This window comes from Zalophus californianus, chromosome 12, assembly GCF_009762305.2.
Source record: "Zalophus californianus isolate mZalCal1 chromosome 12, mZalCal1.pri.v2, whole genome shotgun sequence".
NCBI lineage: Eukaryota > Metazoa > Chordata > Mammalia > Carnivora > Otariidae > Zalophus > Zalophus californianus.
The window spans coordinates 58,191,332-58,209,914 of NC_045606.1; the positions used below are offsets into that span (position 1 = coordinate 58,191,332).

At 46.1% G+C, this 18,583-nt stretch overlaps 1 pseudogene; it reads left to right on the top strand.

Annotated features, from left to right (window-relative positions):
- The first annotated feature begins 3,002 nt into the window (after positions 1-3,002).
- Positions 3,003-17,070, top strand: LOC113911075 (annotated as a pseudogene).
- Positions 17,071-18,583: the final 1,513 nt, after the last annotated feature.

An 18,583-nucleotide genomic window follows, 5' to 3' on the forward strand; every position in this document is an offset into this window, starting at 1 on the left:
TCGCCTTGAGTCTGGGCTGGCCCTGTGACTTTCTTCCTTCACTAGGATGTCAAAAGTGACACTGTAACATCCAAGGCGGAGCTTTAAGAGATCTGTAGTTTCTGCTCCTGTGCGCTAGAAATACTCCTTCCTGGAATCCAGACAATGCTTGGAGAAGCTCAAGCCAGGTGGAAAAACCCAATGGCAGAGAACTAAGGTACTCTGGTCAATAGCCCCAGCCGAGCTTCCAGTCAATGGCCCGTGATGGCTGCCAGCCATGTTGGTGAGCCCGCTTCGGGGTGCCCTCCAGTGAAGATCCCAGAAGCCTGCAGCCCCCATCACACACCACATGGAGCAGAAGAACCACCCAGGAGAGCCCAGTTGACCCACAACACTGTGAAATACAATACATGGTTGCTGGTATTATAAGCCACTGAATTTCGGTGTGGTTTGTTATACAGCAATAGATAAGCAATACAACCCCTGATTTGGAACGAGGCAGGTGGTATTACTAGAAAGTGAAGCCAATTCAAAATTCTGCTCATCCCGAGGAATACCAAAGTGGACAGAAATAAGACTTTCTGCCTCCCAGGCAATTCCCAAGAGAAACAGCTTAGCTGGCTGTGGAAGAATTAATAAGAACAATGCAGTAAAGTGAGACAAAGCGTGCTATGTCAGCAGTGTCACTGGCCAAGTGTGCAAAAACTATCGTGCCATGAAAGTAAGCAATCCAATTACTACAATATGTACAAAGGAAAATAATCAACTTGCAGTTTGATGAGAAGAGTATATAAAATCAGTAGCTGTAAAGAACACGGTGGAATCAATAACGTTTATGAAAATGGAATTAGTTGTGTGTGCATGTGGGTAACAAATGCATGACATGTTCTGTACGTAGGAAATGAAGAGAGGGCCTACTGTGGTCCGATGCCACGTTCAGAGTAAAGGGTTAACAAATACCTATCTACTGCCTGACTCCTTTTGATTACATCCAAAACAGTTGCATTTATTCTACTTGTTAGGTTCTGCTTGTGCCCAGGCTTTGGAGAAAACCAACCCAGCGGACCCCCACTTATCAGTGTCCAGTTTATGCCACCACTGTGAAGCCTTCCTTTATTTCTCCTACCAATAAGGAATCATTTTCCTCACTGTGTCCCAATGACACTTCTTATAAGTTGTCAAAATAGCACACACCGAGGTTCAGTTTCTAGTTCCATGTGGTTACTGGGGGGCAGGACTATGTCTTATGCAGTTTGGTGTGCCCTGTAACAAGTAAGATGTGCTCCTGGGTGTGTAGAAAGGCTACGTAGTGGGTATTCTGTTCAAATGGACAAATAGGTGGATGGATAGAAAGAAGGTTAAGTGGATGGGTGTGTGGATTCCCCTTAAATTGTGACCTATGGAAAATCCCAAGAGCTAGAAAGATAAGAAAGGAAAGGTTAAATAATGGCTTGAGAATTGCTCTACAGGAAGGGCCTGAGCTTGGGAAGACTGTCAGAAGGAGAGGTTGGAGAGTCTGCTTTGAAGCACACACTCTTTTAATTTATATTTCCTGTTTATTTGGAGTGGATCTGGGGGCAGTGTTTGAGTCTATGAATAGGCGACCCCTTGGTACAGCCACCGAAAAAGTTACTTGCGAGATAAGTTTGATTGGTTCTCAAAAGCTTACTGTTAAGCCTGGCTGGCTCAGTTGGTTAAGCACCTGCCTTCGGCTCAGGTCACAATCCCAGAGGCCTGGGATCGAGTCCCATATTGGGCTCCCTGCTCAGCAGGGAGTCTGCTTCTCCCTCTGTCTGCTGCTCCCCCTGCTTGTACTCTCTCCCTCTCTGACAAATAAATAAATAAAATCTTTTTTTTAATTAAAAGAAAGAAAGAAAGAAAGAAAGAAAGCTTACTATTGGTGGCAATATCTGATGCGCCCAAAGAAGGCTCCTGGGACTGAGAAGAAAATTACCTGATTGTGGTTTGAAACTCCACCACCAGGGCAACGGCAAGAAAGCATTTAAGATTTTGCAACACTAGGCATGGAGACCTCTGCAGAGGGGGTCTCTGCCCTCTGGAGCAATGTTTCTCAACCCTGCCCAGCCTCCATTCCTTGGAGACTTTGCTTCGATTGATGTGAGGAAAGACTCCCGCAGTATTTTCTAAACTTTTCCCGGGTGTTTCTAATGGGCAGTCAGGATTAGGAACTATTCATTGCTCTAGAAGCTTATGTTGGATCCAGAAACAATGAGAAGGACCACTGTGTACAGTACACTCTGGCAACAGAATAAAAACACTGTCTGCTTATGAAAAGAGCCACATTGTATGTACATTAATTCATCTGACATTTATTGAGTGCCTATGATGTGCCAGGCCTCGTGCCAGACGCTAGGATACGGTGATGTACAGCACGCTCCCACGCTCACGGAGTTTATAGAAGTCTAGTTAGAGTATCAGACATTAAATAATAAACATATACGTAATTACAAATTGTGGTAAGTGCTGTGGGGGAAAGGACAAGATGCTGTGATACAGAATAATCCAATTTAGGTGGAGTGGGACAGGGAAGCTGGGAGCAAATCCCATTTAGACTGGGACTTAAGAATACAATTCAGGGGGCACCTGGCTGGCTCAGTTGGTTAAGCATCTGACTTCTGCTCAGGTCCTGATCTCAGGGTCCTGGGATGGGGTTCCGCATCAGGCTCTGCACTCAGCGGGGAGTCTGCTTGTCTCTCTCCTTCTGCCCCCCCCCTTGTGCTCTCTCTCATATAAATAAGTAAAATCTTTTTTTTTTTTTTTTTAAGAATACAATTCAGTGGTACTTATTTGAGGAGTTGGAGGTTAGCATTAGGTTGAACCACATGAAATTGCTGGGATTTAACCATTTATGACCTCCAAAATGGTGATTCCATATGGTTCAACCTGACACTGAGTCTGAGCAGAGGCCAGGGAGAGAAGGCACGGGTGTTCTATTTCTTTCAGAGCAGGGACGGATGGCTGCAGGATTGGAGGCACCTGCAGCAAAGGGAAGAAAATGGAAGATGCCAAAAGGAAAGAAGGCAAAGGGGAAAGAAGGTGGTCCCGGCTCCTGTTATCGTGAAGCAGCAGGAGCCCAAGAAGGTGGTCAATCCCCTGTCTGAGAAAAGGCCCAAGAATTTTGGCATTGGACAGGACGTCCAGCCCAAAAGGGACCTCACCCGCTTTATCAAATGGCCCCACTACATCCGGCTGCAGTGGCAAAGGGCTATTCCCTGTAAACATCTGAAAGTGCCTCCCACGATTAACCAGTTCACCCAGGCCTTGGACGGCCACACAGCTACTCAACTGCTTAAGCTGGCCCACGAATACGGGCCAGAGACAAAACAAGAGAAGAAGCAGAGATTGTTGGCCTGGGCTAAGAAGAAAGCTGCAGGCAAAGGGGATGTCCCCAACTAAGAGGCCACCTGTCCTTCGAGCTGGGGTTAATACTGTCACTACCTTGGTGGAAAACAAGAAGCCTCAGCTGGTAGTGAATGCAAATGATGTGGATCCCATTGAGCTTCCTGTCTGCCCTGTGTCATAAGATGGGGGCTCCCTACTGCATTATCAATGGGAAGGCCAGGCAACAAGTGTTGGCAAGGATTTGGAGGGGAAAAAAACCCTCGCATGCTGTTGGTGGGAATATAAATTGTGGAAAACAGTATGGAGGTTCCTCAAAAAATTAAAAGTAGAAATAGCATATGATTCAGTAATTCTACTGCTGGGTATTTACTCAAAGAAAATGAAAACACTAATTCAAATAGATACATGCAACCCTATGTTTATTGCAGCCTTATTTACAATAGCCTAGCCAAGATATGGAAGCAGACCAAGTGTCCATCAGTAGATGAATGGGTAAGGAAGATGTGGCGTATATAGACACACTGGAATATTACTCGGCCATAAAAAAGTATGAGATCTTGCCATTTGTGACAAAATGGATGGACCTAGAGGGTATGATGCTAAATGAAATAGGTCAGACTGAAAAAGAAAAATACCATGTGATTTCACTCCTGTGTGGAATCTAAGAAACAAAACAAATGAAATAAACAAACAAAAAGCCGAATCAGACCTATAAATACAGAGAACAACAGACGGTTGCCAGAGGGAAGGGTGGGGAGGTGGGTTAAATAGGTGATGGGGATTAAAAGATACAAACTTCTAGTTGTAAGATAAATAAGTCATGGGGATGAAAAGTACAGCCTAGGGAATACAGTCAGTAGTATTGCAATAACTGTATGATGACAGATGGTAACTATACTTATTGTGGTGAGAAATGCATAGAATTGCCGAATCACCATGATGTGATGTACACTGGAAACTAATATAATATTGTCACTATATATATATAGTGACAATATAAAGGAAGGAAGGAAGGGAGGAAGGAAGGAAGGAAGGAAGGAAGGAAAGAAAAGAGGGAGGAAGGGAGGGGGGAGGGAGGGGGGAAGAAAGAACTTATGTCATTTTTTTTTAAGAACATACGTCTTATTGGGGAGGGTATGTGCTATGGTGAGCGCTGTGAATTGTGTAAGACTGATGAATCACAGACCTGTATCTCAGAAACAAATAATACATTATATGTTTAAAAAAAAGAAGAAGAAGAAGATAGCAGGAAGGGAAAAATGAAGGGGGGGACATCAGAGGGGGAGACGACCCATGACAGACTGTGGACTCTGAGAAACAAACTGAGGGTTCTAGAGGGGAGGGGGGTGGGGGATGGGTTAGCCTGGTGATGGGTATTAAAGAGGGCACGTTCTGCGTGGAGCACTGGGTGTTATACGCAAACAATGTATCATGGAACACTACATAAAAAAATAAATTAATTTAAAAAAAAGAACATACGTCTTTAGTATCAGCAATCTAACACGAGGATTTTAACCTGTAGGTACAATCACAGATACATGTATTTTACCCAAAGACATATGCACAAGGATATTCTCTGCAGTTTGTTCATAATTGCAAAAGGTTAGGAACAACACAATTGTCCATCAGCAGGGGATTGGTTAAATTACGGCATGGAAGGGGGTAGATTATTCTGATATGCAACAAGCTCCAAGATATACTGTTGAGTGAAAAAAATCAGTACGCACAATGTTTACAGTGTACCACGTCTTCTGCTTTGAAAGGGATACTACACACACACACACACACACACACACACACACACACACACACACGCAAACATACATACATCCATGCTGGTATGTATGTAGCCTAACTCTGAGAGGATGTAGAAAAACCAGGAAGTGTGGTTGCTCCTTGTTCAGGGGAAACAAAGGCCCTGGGGTAGGTGGCAGGGGCTGGAGGAAGGGAGCCTGCTCTTCATGTCCACTCACCTGGACATTTTTCGTCTCTAACTGTGTGCATGTATTACTCAGTAAAATTAATTAACTAAAAACCCAATACAATAAACACACAGCAAAGGAGACATGCTATATACAATTTAATGATGCGTTTTGGGGCCGAAGGAATAATGTGAGCACATGACTAAAAATTTAACACATAGAGGTCATATTTCTAATGATTATATAGGTAAGATTTGTGGACCTGTGGCGGAAACTGGGAGGGATGACCTCCATCAAGGTGAGCTGACAGGGTGGACATCACCTTGGTTTTGCTCAGCCAGGGCCTCTCTCTGGGTGCCTTGGCCAACCACCAGTATCAAAGAACATTCTCACTCCTGCCACCTGGAAAACTGGACGTGAATTTTAAGAGACAGAGCATCAAGCTATGACTTGTCTCACTCATTCTTTTCCAGGATGTCAGTTACTAACATATTTTTAGCAAAATCGGACTATGTTCAAGATGCAGAGAGAGAAAGGGGGGCAGACAGAGGGATAGGGGGAAGACTGGCAAATGTTTGGAAAGTGAAGGCCTTGAGCGGAGAGCAGGAGAAGTTTCTGGGTGACCCTCAGAAGCATGGATCACTCTCCACAGCGCCCTCCCCCCCAGCCCTCCCTGTTCTCTCTGAAGGGGACGAAGCCACCCCTGCAGGAGGCTCTGCGCTCCACCATCTGGTTGCCGCCTAGTGCAATTTAAGGCCCCAGAGCCAAGCCGAAATGGCCAGCCTGCCTATGGGCCTCCACGGCCTCCACAACCACACTGCCTCCTTACTGCTGGCCCATCTGCACATGACCGGGGCTCTTGGTGATCCCCTTGATGAAGCCCCAGCCCTGGACCCCCTTCCTCTTCCACCCCTCTGATGGACGGAGTCAGCAACCCTATGGCACCAGGCCAGTATCCACACTGAAGGCTGGTCATCTACAGGACAGGGATTAGACCCTTCACTTCAGGTGAAGTTAAAATTCTAGTGTATGGAGCTTGGTGGAGTGAAGAGTTCCCTTGACTGAAATCCTGTGGATATATAAATGTATTCCAACCTGGTGCCACATAATTATTTTCCAGCTTCCCATACAGGTCAAGATTACCACAAAAGTACACATGTTTGAGCCAGAGAAAATCAGGGAAACAAAGACCTGAACTAGAGCAGCAGGGCACTAAATAGTTGATAAAATCTAGCTCCTCACATTTATTTGGGGCCTGGTTTCATCTGGTTGATACTCACACGGCCTCGGAGGCCTACCGATGATTGCCTGCCTGTCCTACCTCTGAACCCCACTTCATGCTTGGATTCAGATATGGCGTATTTGCCCAGAAGGAACACATGTGCCTTCAAGGTTTTTTTAAAAGGAAGATTTTTTTTTTTCTTTTAATAAGAAGCTTGTAATTTTTACTTGGCCCCTGACTACCACTGAGGTCCATCCAGGCAACAGTTCTCCGGGACTCAGGAGTGTGAATGAGACCTAATTTTGCCAGCACTGTGTGCCAGGCCCCTGCTAGGTGGTGAAGGGCATCGTGTCACCTAACACAGCATCCTCGGACGTGTACTCTATTCTTAGCCCCATTTTACAGAGGAGACAGGTTTGAAGAGAAAAAGCAAATCACCTAAAGTCACCTGGGTAGTGTGACTCTGTCACTCATAAACCTCAGGTCCTTTTATTAGTTAAAGAACAATAGAAACTCAGAAGTTAAAAATCCAAGATTCCACTTCTTGACCCCCCAAGTCCTGCTTTTGAATTCAGTGACAACCCCCCCACCGCAGTCCAAGCCCCGCAGGGAGGCACAGATGAGGGACACAATCCCCGGCCACAGGAGGTACCCCGGCGCAGGCAGGCAGGCAGAGGCCCCGCTGTCCCATGATGGCACCTTTTCCTCGCACCCTCCCCCCACCCCCCCCCCACCCCCCCACCCCCCCACCCCCCCACCCCCCACCCCCCCACCCCTGCTGCTGTAGAAGCTGCGCTCGCGGGTGACCTGCCCCAGTGCTAAGGCCTTCTTCCGGGCAGACTGTGGCTGTGTGTTTGGGTAACGGGCTAACTAGCCTGCTCCTGGAGGGGGCTGGGGGGCGGGGGTCTGCCCTGGCAGGAGTCACCTGGCGTCCGCTCCGGCTTGGGACGCACCGCTCCTCCACGTCCCTGGGTCCCCTCCCCGGGCCGCCGGCTGCCCTCTGGCTCCAGGGCACCTTCAGCAGGGAGACCGCCTGCTTCCACCAGGCCGTAAGGAGGCCCCCTACCTGCTTTCACAAGAGCCAGTGCTGGCCCGGTATCCTGGAGTCTTTACAAATCTTTGCTTTGAAATCCCCGGAGAGAAGGAAAGGCGCCCTAAACTTCTTTCTTCCTCACCTTTCAAGGGGTTCCCATCCAACATCTCCACTCCCCGCTGCCCCCCACCCCGCCTCCTTTCCTAAGCCAAAGGAAAGGCATGCCTTGCAATCCCTTTAATTAACAGTTTGTTTTTATTTTTCAATATTTGGTGGTCGATTTAGTTTAAGGTCCTGGGGGAATTTACACGGATTAAATAAGAGCAGCTGAAAAGTGGAGAATGTTTCCTCCGAGTTTCTCTTCTCTCTCTCTTTAATTGGTAGCAGCACAATCTAACAAGGTGAGTCTAATTCCATTCTGCTGAGAGAGGAAGAAAGTTTCATCTTTATTATCCTTCCAAGAATATCTAGCAAATTGGCAGAGCTGGGTTTTTTTTTCCCCCTTAATTTAACGAAAAGGAGAAAAACCCCAATTTCTGTCCATTTCTGAGGAATCACCAAGTGTGGGGGTCAAATGAGGACACCGATGTGTCTCCTTCATCAAGCCTTTGCCTTGCTCCAGAGCCCGGATGCTGCTACCCGTTTTACCCAGTCCAGCAGGGGTTGGCTGCCCGGTCTGTGGCCAGCCTAACGCCTCCTTGCTCCTGCTCTACGTGGCAGCAGGTAGCACCTTCTCCCGCCAGCCACTCTGAGACACCTCCTGCCGGGGCCAGTCTGTCTCTGCCTCACATCAGCTGTTTCCTTGACCTCTGAACCAGGCAGTAATCTGCTTTTGAGGCCTCCCTCCAGCCTCACCTCCTCCATGAAGCTTTCCCTAACATGAACTCATAAGATTACTTCTTTTCTATGAATTCCACACAATCCTGCACCATTGGGTCTAATTCTCCAGGTGTGACCACAGCAGCATGGACAGCAAACTCCAAGCTGTCACAGACACAGACTGTGTGCACACTTTTAAAACTATTTTTGTATTTCCCAAATACTCTTATACTGGTCCATTAAAAAGCAACTAGATACAGCCTTAGTGGAAGGCACTTGGGTAATATGAATCAAAAAACTTACTATTTTGTCAGCCCTTTGACCCACCAATTATACCTCTAGGAATATATCTTCAGGGGAAAAAATCATGTATGAAGGACTGCTTATTAGAGGTATTTTTTACTTCTAAAAATTGGAAACCATCCAAATGTCCAACAAAAGGAAAATAAATTACAGAGCAGTTATACAATGGACTATTCTACAGCCATTACAAATACTATATAATAATATTTAATGACAGGGAGAGCTATTCAGGTTATATTGTTAAATTTTTAAAAAACAGGCTTCAAATTAATGGCAAATTTATTTTTAATCATCTAGCTGTAGTTCAGAAGAGCTCGAAAAGGAAATAGACAAGTCATAAAATTAAAAGGCAGAGCTTCCTTGATGCTCCCTTCTCTAAATGTTAAATGAAAATTTTTTTAAATACAGATAAGTAAAAATTACCCAGATTGCTTTCATCCACATGCAACAACAATTAACATTTTGATGGACCCTCCCTTCTCTCTGTGTGTGTGCACACATGGAGGTGATCACATTTATGACAGGAGCACTCTTACTATTCCTACAGTCATTACCCTACAGACCACAATACACATCTTTGATTTATCAAAGCTAATGTTGCTTTGTATTTTTACCCTCTTTTGATAATACAAAAACCTTAGTACATTAATTTACCCCTCCTCCCCCCTTTCCTGAATTTATGCAATGCTGTTGCCATGCATTTAAATTCTACACATATTATAAATTCCACAAAGCATTATCATAATCAATATTTATGTTCCCTACATATTTACAATTCCCTTGCATTATTTCTTATTTCCACTGTTCTTTATTCCTTTCTTCATCTCTTATTTCCATCTGTGATCATTTTCCTTCTCTGTAAAGAACACTCTCTAGTATTTCTGTTAGTACATGTCTGCAGGTGACATATCCATCAATTTTTGGCTGACAAGTTTTTATTCCACCTTCATTTTATCTCAGGATATTTTCACTGAGATTAGGATTCTAAGTTGGCAGTCATATTTTTTTTTTTTGGTCAATTCTATGAAAATGTTTTGAATAGTTGTACTCTAACGTGCCTGGGTTTTGTTTTGTTTTTATTAGTCCTGCTTGGAGTTTGTAGTGATTCTTGAATCTGTAGCTTCATATCTTTCAGCAGTTTTTTCAAGTTCCCAGCTACTATCCTTTTAATACTGCTTCTGCCCAGTTTCTCTCCTCGACTTTCAAGATTCCAATTACGCATTTTGTTAGACCTTCTCACAGAATGTGTCTCTTATTCTTCCAGTTTGTTTTTTTATTTCCTCATTCAAAATATCATTCCAAATATTTTTTTGTGACCTGTCCACTAATTTTTTAAAAAAATTGTTATTTAAATTCAAGTTAGTTAACATATAGTGTATTATTAGTTTCAGGGGTAGAATTTAGTGATTCATCAGTTGCATACAACACCCAGTGCTCACTACATCAAGTGCCCTCCTTAATGCCCATCACCCAATTACCCCATCCCCCCATCCACCTCCCCACCAGCAACCCTCAGTTTGTTTCCTATAGTTAAGAGTCTCTTGGGGCACGGGGGTGGCTTAGTCCATTAAGCATCTATCTTCGGCTCAGTTCATGATCCTGGAGCCCTGGGACTGAGTTCCAAGTTGGGCTCCCTGCTCAGCAGGAAATCTGCTTCTCCCTCTCCCTCTGCCCCTCCCCCACTCCTTATGCTCTCTCTCAAATAATAAATAAATAAAATCTTTAAAAAAAAAGAGTCTCTTATGGTTTGCCTCCCTGTTTTTATCTTACTATATTTTTCCTTCCCTTCCTATGTTCATCTGTTTTGTTTCTTAAATTCCACATTTGAGTGAAATCATATGGTATCTGTCTTTCTGTGACTGACTTATTTTCACTTAGCATAATACCCTCTAGCTCCATCCACATCACAATGGCAAGAGTTCATTCTTTTTGATAACTGAGTAATATTCCATTGTGTGGAATATATATATATATATATACATACACACACACCACATCTTCTTTATCCATTCATCTGTCAATGGAAATCTGGGCTCTTTCCATATTTTGGCTATTGTGGACATTGCTGCTATAAACATTGGAGTGTATGCATCCCTTTGAATCACTATTTTTGAATCCTTTGGATAAATACCTAGAAGTACAATTGAGTTCACTAATTTTCTTTTTTTTTTTAAGATTTTATCTATATTTGAGAGAGAGAGAATGAGCAGAAGGGAGGAGCAGAGGGAGAGGGAGAACAGACTCCCCACTGAGCAGGGAGCCCCACATGGGGCTCCATCCCAGGACGCTGAGATCATGACCTGAGATGAAGGCACACACTTAAAGGACTGAGCCACACAGGTGCCCTGAGTTCACTAATTTTCTATTCAGCTGTGTCTAATTTTCTATTAAGCCCACCCAATGAGTTCTTCAATTCTGTTACTGAAATTTTCAGTTCTAATTTTCTTTTGATTTTTCTCTGCCCCATATCCCACTTTTATCTTTCATATCTTTGAACATGTCAAACATTTTTACCTTAAAGTCTTTATTAACATCTCTGTGGTCTGGATTCCCTGTAGGTATGTTGTTTCTTTTGATTTGTATTTGTGTATTTTCTTCCCTCAAGTGCCTGGTTATTTTTGATTGAGTGCCTGAAACTGGCTAAGAAAAACTGTAGAAAAATTTGAAGTTTAAGATGATGTTATTCCTTCAAAAAGGATTTATCTTTGTTTCTGAATGTTAACTAGGGACATTAGGCATCTGGGATCCTTTTAAATCCAAATCCAGGGATGAGAGGATTTGAAGCTGGGTTTCAGACCCTTTGAGACTGTTTACTTCTGGTTATCTTTACTTCCAGGATACAGATTTTTAGGGGTATCACCCAAATTATGGAAGGCTGACTGTGCTCCCTCACCTGGGGAAGCTTTAGATTCCGATTTTTGCCTCCCTGTGTCCTGCAAGGCTATCTCAAAACAACTACCAACAAAAACTGCAGAAAATCACTTCTGCCTTGATGGATTTAGTGGTAGATAAATGTTCAAGGATTCCTTCTTTTGTGATTCACCCACTTTCCCCCACTTTACTCATCAGAAACTGCTCTGTGATATTGTCTGGCAAACCAAGGCCCCAGATGAGATGGAGTCCTGATGTCTCCCTGAGTACAGACCACACTGTCTCTTCCTCCCTGAGTCTAATTCTGGCCAAGGGATGAAAGCCTGCAGTGAGCCACATCCACTCTTCCAATTCTAATGCAGTGGGGCTGAGGAGAAGAAGGAAAACACAGTCTACAATTCCACACAGTAAATCTCTGGGAAATAAAGCTGAAGCATCCACAAGATAATATTTTAATTTGCCTTTGCCTGCCTCTCATTTGTATTGGTGAGAGTTGCAGCTATGGGCCCCTTTTCTGTCAGTGACTTACACGGTTTTGTTGCTAGTGCTGCATTTCCCAGCTACCAGAAAGAGGATCTAATGTTTCTTTTTCAAAGGTCAAGTCCATCACAGTTATTATTTTCCTGTTTGAGCTGATTTTAAGAACAGCCTCTGGAAGGAGTGAGAATGGGGTGGCATTCTAGAGCCGGGCTTCCATCTCCAGGGCGCCTGATGGACAGACATGGATGCTGGGAGGAGGTGACTGCGGCAGAGTCAAGGCCCTCGGGGTCCTATTCCTCAGGGCACAGAGCTTCTTGGGCTCTGGCTTCTTAGAGAAGTGTCAGAGCAGTGGCTTTCTGTGCCTCATCAAGTCTGCATGAGCTAGTGACATTTGGACACCCGATTGGTTGATAAGGGCCACAGAACTTCTGGAGAAGTGGGGGTTTTTAAGTCTGGCAGATGGCTCCGTTCTGGTCCTATCACCCTCCTCCCCGATCTTTCTAAGAGAGGAAGACCTGCCAGACTCCAAGTGTTCTTGAACGCACCATCTCCCCACCTTGACTCACACAGGATTTTAACACTACTACACTCTCTCCCTCAGGCAAGTTCCTCGTCTCTCTTTCTCCGGCCTAATTCACCTGCCAAACCCAGGGGATAGGAATCAAAATAAAGGATTGGGGAGAATGAACTTTAGAAATTGAACTCAATTTAAATCACCTGTAATGAATTCTTGGGGTGGACGTTATAGGCTATATCTAGGGCATTTTCTGAAATGCCAGCAGTCTTTAATATAGTAACCTCAAGATGTCTGTCATATGCTTTTTTAGGAAAAAATAATCTATGTTTATGATACCATTTTAGACAAACAACACATTTACATATAACTAGATAACAGTATATACATATTAAAAATCTAAAAGGACATACAACACGCTGTTAATAAAATTAAGAAGGTAGGACTTAAGTTTTTTACTTTATACACTTTGTTTTTTGGATTTTTTTACATTTTATTTTTTTAAGTAATCTCTATGCCCAACGTGGGGCTTGAACTCACAACCCCAAGATCAAGAGTCACACACTCTGACTGAGCCAGCCAGGCATCCCTATAAACCTTGTTTTCTTTTTCCTTACAAGTAAGAATTAGTTTCTAACAAAGATTAAACATTTTTTAAGTAGAGGCTTTAGAAGAGTTTCATAAAAAAGAAAATTATAAGAAGATACATCAGAGTGTTCAGAATTTTAAGTTAGATTTAAAATTCTGTTTGGAAGAAATAAAATAAAATAAAATTCTGTTTGGTAATTGATTCATTTTTTTCATTCATTGCACACATATTTTTGAACATCACTATTCTTAGCATTTTATCACTAGGTGATTTTTAGAGTTAAAATGGATTGGGTTGGGGGAGGGAAAGGAGAGCAGGAAAGAACCATGACAGGAAGACCAAAAAACTAGAAGACAAGGTCTTGTGCTTAAACTTACATAATTTATTCATCCCATCCATCCATCCATCCATTAATCCTCTCATTGACTATATGCTCACTAGATACTTACTACTTGCAGGACCCTATGCTAAGTAGTTCAGGGCATAAAGAGATTTTTTTTTTCAAGATTTTATGTATTTATTTGAGAAAGAGCAGAGTAAGAGGGAGCATGAGCTGGAGGGAGGGGCAGAAGGAGAGAGAGAAACAGGCTCCCCCTGAGCAGGGAGCTGACTCAGGGCTCAATCCCAGGACCCCGAGATCATGACCTGAGCTGAAGGCAGATGCTTAACCAACTGAGCCACCTAGCATCCCAAGAGGGTAAAGAGATTTTTAAAAATCACTCCTACCTAAGAAGTTTATAACATAGTAGATCCCACTGTCATGGCCCTGAAATGTTTGTACTAGGTCATGGACATAGTAATGCACCTCCCAAAGGCCCCTTCAACAAAAGGTCTATTGTCCCAGCTGTTGGGAGTGTTGGGCAGACAGCATTCAGTTTTGCCTCAGTACAGACCACACTGTCTCTTCCTCCCTGGGATTGCCTCAGCTCCAGAGAGCCACCTCACCCAAGGTTTGGCCCCTACCCAGGTGGCCAATATCCTATAACCAATTGATGCAGGAGTATAAAGGTCTGGAAATCTTAGCCCAACTTGGGAACACTCAGAGGACATATTCTAGGTCCAGAGCTCCCTGTGGAATGGACTGAGTCTTGCTGGGCTCAGCTTGAATCACAGCTTGGCTCCTCCCTCTGTCCACTAGACTCCCCTCCCCATCTTCCACAGGTGTCAATACCAAAGGCAACCCTTAATGAATATTCTACACATAAACTCACCTCGGAGTCTGCTTCCTTAGGAATCCAACCGGCAACACACGAGCCGTAGAAAACCTAATGTTTACAAAAATGCCAGAATAAGTTAGGTTCACCTACTTCTTGGCATTAGTCTAGCCAGGGCTATAGAAGCAGTAGAGATAGGACAGGGGTTGGCCTAGGTAAAGGGCCAGTGAAGGGGCCAGATAGTAGGGTTTTGCAGGCCACATGAAGTTTCTTTTGCTTATTCTTTGTGTGTGTGTGTGTGTGTGTGTGTGTGTGTGTGTGTGTGTGTGTGTGTTCACAGCCCTTTAAAATGTAAACAGCATTCTTAGCTCACTGGCAGTAGGAAAACAGGCTGCATGCAGGCCAATGGGCTGTAGTTAACTGACCCTGGTGTAGAGTATTACAAGCACAGACCTGTTAGGAGACAATTCTCCATGGGTCCTTTGTGTTTCTGCACATCTAGCAAAACAAGACGCTGAATGACACTGTTCCGTACTATCTTTTTAGGGATTCTGTATAGCGTATAGCCTTAGAAGATGGAGTGTCTCCTTCCATAGAGGAGCTCAGGCATGCTCTCTGCCCACTGCAAAAGATTCAGGTCCCCTAATCTCAGGGTTCCTTTCCTATAACTCAACCCATTACATTTGTAAAAGTGTCAGCTGGCTCTCTTCACGTTACCCTGTGGGAACTAAGGTTCAGGAGACTTGTTGATGCTCTGGCTACTGCTATTCTACAAGAAATAAACCATCCTTTGTCTCTGACCCAGGAGTATCATGTCTGTGGCCAACATCCGTGAAATTGTAGTAGGCTCATTTGTTAGACTGCAAGTAGAGTAAAACCCCAGACCCTTCATAGTTCTGGATATCCTGGGTTCAGATTCTGGCTTCACCACTTCACCACAGGTTGTAGGACACTGGGAAAATTATAACACTTCTCTGAGCCTCTGCAGAACAGATGTGGTGATGCCACTAGGACTCCTGTGAGGATCACATTAGGTAAAGGAGCCTGTCCATGACATGTTATGAGCTTGCTAAAAATGAGCTATTAATTATTATTGAGGATTAGGTTATCTAATTCCCAGGAAGCCTCGGAAATAGGGATGGGAACCACACCTGGGAACTACCCACAAACTCCAACAGCTGACCGCATGTTGGGACGGCCTCTTGCCCTGGGGCACAGACTCTGCAACTGCTCCCAAGGCAGCTTGCCTAGTCCCTGCATTTCCTCCCCAGTTCATGGGACAGCAGTGGGCCTAGAGTGTGGTTGCCAGACCTGAGCATCACCAGAGGATGAGCTAGAAATGCAAATTCTTAGCCTCAACCCAGATCCTTTCCATTGGAAACTTAGGGGTGGGACCCCACGATCTGTTTTAACAAACCCCCCAGGTGAGAGCGATGCAGCTGTAACACTGGCTAGAGCATCTGGCTCCCTCAGAAGTCAGTTCTGCCTCACAGCCAGAACTTGTGCTCCCCCACCAGAACCCCAAAGGTCCTGGGATTTCCAATGAGCTACTGTGCCTTTTGGGTGAATTTCACCCCTTCTGGATAACTCGGACACCCATCCAATGACATATTCTAAGCACAAAATTAAAGAATTGTACATGCCTCAAAGTCAAGGGCTCCTGCGAGCAGACAACAAATTCAAGCCTGAACATGTGTCAGCCTCCAGGTACACACTTTTCCCCATCTGAAAGCTCATCAGCAAACCCTTCTAGGTGTTACTCTGAGAGATAACCTACGCCCCTTCGGGAACTATAAAAAAAATCTCAAATTTTTTCTTAAAATTTTTGAATTATAAATATCTTGACTTAAATCACACATACACAAAAACCCCTTATGATTTGTAAAAGGTAGGCCTGCAAATACACATGAAAGGAATACGTTACCAAGTGCCAAGTGCTGCAGACACACCACCTCAGTGAACCCCACAACAACTTTCGAAGGCCGGCAGCAGCATCGCCTCTCCTCTGCCAACTGCAGAAATGCTGGAGCTGGGAGGTGGGCCCGCTGCCTGAAACCAGCAGCTACTCCGTGGCAGGGGGGCTCCCTGCCTCGGTCTGCTTCCTGTCATGCGGCGTCCTTTGTTCGCGGGGCTCCAGTCAGGAGGCCCTAGAACCACCTAGGCAAGCTTTAACAGACTCCCCACACCAACTCGGTCAGAAGCCCTGGTGATGGCGTCTGCGCTTAAGCATTTTGGGGGGGGCGGTTTAAGCATTTTCTAAAAAAACTCCCCACGTGGTTCTCACGTGCAGCAGCGTGAAGGGCTGAGCACTCGCCCCTGGGGTGAGGGTGTTGGCAGACGACGGCTAGAGCCCACGGGGCTGCCAGCCACGTCCCGCACCCCTTGGCCAATGGGGGGGGTGGGGCTGGGGGTGCTCCCATGAGACAGCATCTGCTTCCGCTCCTCCCCACACTCACAGCTGGCTCATTGGCTTCTAGGTATCTGGGGAACCTGCCAGTCCTGGGTCGGCCAGCTCTGGCCACTGGCCCTGGAACCCAAGGCTCGAGCTTTTCCACGGCTGATGGCACTCTGAGGCCGGCACTTGCCAGGAACATTGTGTGGCTTCATGTGTCCGCCAAGAAGGTGATCAGTAAAAATAGAACCTGCCCAAGAAGAGAAAGAGCAGCTATTACAACATGGGGATGCCCCTGGTAGAGGCAGGGGGCTGGGCGCTTGTGGCCAGAGAGAGGCCTATTTGGGCTTCTTTCCAGAGCTCGTCCGGAACCAGTGCTGCCTCTCTGGGCCCTGCACACTTATTCTCCTGGCGGCCAAGCGGGGCTGAGCGCTGGAGGCCTCCCTTATTCAAGAGCTGATGATCTAGCAATGCTCCCAGCTGCTTCCTCCCTTACAGCCCACCTTTTGGTCATTTCACTGCTCATTAGCACCTCCTCCAGAAGGTGACCTGGTTAGGGGGAGGAGGTGAAACTCAAACCCAGCAATTCTCTGGCCTGTTAGCAGCTCTTATAAAAGCCTTGATGAATAAGCAGGTTAATGCGGTTGGCTGAGACTGAAGCCTCCAGCATCCCTGTCCTGCCGCTGTACTGGACTTGGCATTTACCGAGCACCTGCCGTAACCACCAGAGCCGCACTGGGCCTCGGCACTTACCGAGCACCTGCCCTAACCACCAGAGCCGCACTGGCCTCGGCACTTACCGAGCACCTGCCCTAACCACCAGAGCCGCACTGGCCTCGGCACTTACCGAGCACCTGCCCTAACCACCAGAGCCGCACTGGCCTCGGCACTTACCGAGCACCTGCCCTAACCACCAGAGCCGCACTGGCCTCGGCACTTACCGAGCACCTGCCCTAACCACCAGAGCCGCACTGGGCCTCGCATTTACCGAGCACCTGCCATAACCACCACAGCCGCACTGGCCTCGGCACTTACCGAGCACCTGCCGTAACCACCAGAACCACACTGGCCTCGGCACTTACCGAGCACCTGCCGTAACCACCAGAGCTGCAGCTGAAGGCTCGAGAGGCACTCGGGAGTTGGTGAAGCGCGGCAGAAGACGTAAGCCAGGACGCCAAGCCTGTCTTGACATCTGTGTTCTTTTACAAAAGTAGAAGTGCGGCGGGGACAGACGAGTGACTCGTTCAAGGCCACACAGACCACAGCCAGGAAGTCCACCAGGTATGCGAATTCTGACAGAAGTCAGAGTGCGAAGTCTACGTGCCCTCTGATTTTCTGCGCTGCCACTCTTGGAGGGAGGTTTTCAAGTCCCCATCGTCAAGGGACTTCAGACCCAGTGTGAAAGGAATGGCAACTTTGGGTTAAAAAGAAAAGAAAACCACAGAAACAACAGGGAGAATGGCATGTGAGCGGCACAGTTGCTGAGAGGAGGATGAACCCCCACCATGTGGGAGAATGAGGAGGGGTCCCACAGGGGCAGACCAGGGGCGCACTTGGACAGGGGCAGGTGACCATCAGAGGAGATGGGAAGCAGAGGCGGGAAAGGTGGGGCCTGGGGTGCGAGGCCCTTGGGACACACGGGGGTTTGGTCAGGTAGGGGCAGTGGGACCTGGCGCCCTCGCAGCATGAGCAGGTCGTGGGGGGGGGGGGCGGGGGCCTGAGTGGAGCTGTGCTCCAGGAAAGCCAAAGCAGCAGCCTGTGGGGGGTAGGCCGCAGGGCAGAGTGCGGAGGAGGTGGGGATCAGCCCCCCTGCCGCCATAACCCGGGCTGAGCCAGGAGGGAGAAGGCAGGGAAAGAGGGGCCTGACCGGCAGAGAGAAGTCCAGCAAACCAGATCATCCCCATTTCCACGCTATAACAGACTCTGGGCCATGCTGTAAAAC